Source organism: Cucurbita moschata, unplaced genomic scaffold (genome assembly GCF_002738365.1).
Source record: "Cucurbita moschata cultivar Rifu unplaced genomic scaffold, Cmos_1.0 Cmo_Scf00054, whole genome shotgun sequence".
Taxonomy (NCBI): Eukaryota; Viridiplantae; Streptophyta; class Magnoliopsida; order Cucurbitales; family Cucurbitaceae; genus Cucurbita; species Cucurbita moschata.
Window position 1 is genome coordinate 805,610 of NW_019268570.1, and position 1,886 is coordinate 807,495.

The following is a 1,886-nucleotide window of genomic DNA, read 5'->3' on the forward strand; positions in this document are numbered from 1 at the left end:
AAATAGGAGAAGGAAGAGAATGGGAAGGTAATCTCTGAGCTTGTGAAGAAAATTGAAGAAGGTATGGAGAAAGAGAATGACTTGTTAATGGAGATTGATGCTCTAGTGGACGAGCTAGTGAGGGAGGAGAAAGATATAGAGATGCTAACTCAATAGAGAGACTCAATGTGAACCTGAATCGGGTCCAATAGGAGGCAGTGAATTTATGACACACGATTGAGATAATCACTCGTGATAAAGCCGAAATGGAGGAGGCAAAAATGGAAGTGGAAAATGTTGTTGTGGACTTGCGAAGGGAATTGAGTGAACTGAAAGAAACTATGACGTCTGAGTTGAGCGTGGCTGAGACCAAGAGAAATGAGGAGTTGGTGTCTCAAACGGACTGTTCTCGAGAAGCTCCAAATAAAGTCTTGTCAGAAAAGGACAACTTAGTTTGCCGCTCGAGGACAAGGAGAGAAAATTGAAGAACAGCTCAGGTGGAATCATTGAATATAGCATTTATGTTTATGAGGAAGTTTTATTGGAATAAACTTAAATGATGAAAGGTAGTTTCCATTTTTAGTTAAGTTTAGTGAGTCGCGGCCAAAAAGAAAAAATGAAAGGCCAAGATTTATTTTAGGAATAGTGGGTTTATGGGTTAGAAGATGATGGCATTGTGATGGCCATATAGCTTTTAGAAAGCCTATAAATTAGTTTGTTTTCATTGTAAAAATAGAGCGAGAAAAAGAAAATACAGAGTTAAAAAAGTACATTGCCATAGAAAAAAGGTTTCTTTCCAGAATTTCTTGTCTCCTTGTCTCTCCCCTCTTGACATCTCCTTCACAAGTATGCGAGTAGTACTTTAGCAAAGCGATATCGGAGCATTCGATTGTTAGTAAGTGTGAGATTACTTCACAGATTCGTGAGGTTTATTTTCAACAAATTGGTATCAGAGCGAGTTTTATTTCAACAGTCGCTACTAGCTACAGATCAGATATGACCAGTTGAAGAAAGAAGAAAAGAGAAATAAACGATTAAGCGAGACTTTGCTTTAGTGACCAATGAACTGGAAGTTTGATTATACAAAAGTTTTTTGAAGACCTCTTGCTTCAGCTTTCCCGCTTATTATTGCTATCACATCAACAACTTTCGATCTGCTTACTTAGAATGAAGATAAATAATGGGCGGAAAGGCTTTACACAAGACCCTTACGCAGGCGAGAGAGAGAGCCTTCGCTTACCTGCTTAACCGTGACCTCCTATCATATCTATATCCCCTTTCTTTCCTTCAGTTACGTCAAGTCTCAATTCTGCTTCCAACTACCAATGGGAGAAGGCTTGGACGTATAGCAAGAAAGAATAAGAGGTATGACATACGGGAATGGTATATGAAATGAAAGGTTGGAAACCGAGCTGAAGATGAGCGCTAGCCAATGGTTAATACTGAAGAAAGCACCTTAGCAATTACCAGTAATGCCCCTATAGACCTCAGTCTTGTTTTTTGCTAACTTGAGTAACAAACATCGACTATCTCATTAAAGGCTAAATATCCATATCTATCTTTATAGAAGAGAGGTCGACCAACTTTTAGTCGTTCCAGCGATTATGCCCGTTTTAACCCTACCATCCACCCCTATCATCTAAATGGAAACAGGTACTTTTGAGCTAATGTGTAACGGATCAAAGCGACTGTTAGTCAGGCTGATCAGTGATTGGTCAAGGTGAGCGAGAGGACACATACCTCCTCTATATTTCTTAAATGGGCAAGACTCAGATACTTCATGCGAGAAGTATATTAGTTTACTCAACAACGTCTTAGATAATCAATTGATTTGTATGCGCAATGGAATTGGAGTGGATAGAGCATTACTCCAAAAAAAAAAAAAAAAAAAAAAAAAAAAAAAAAAA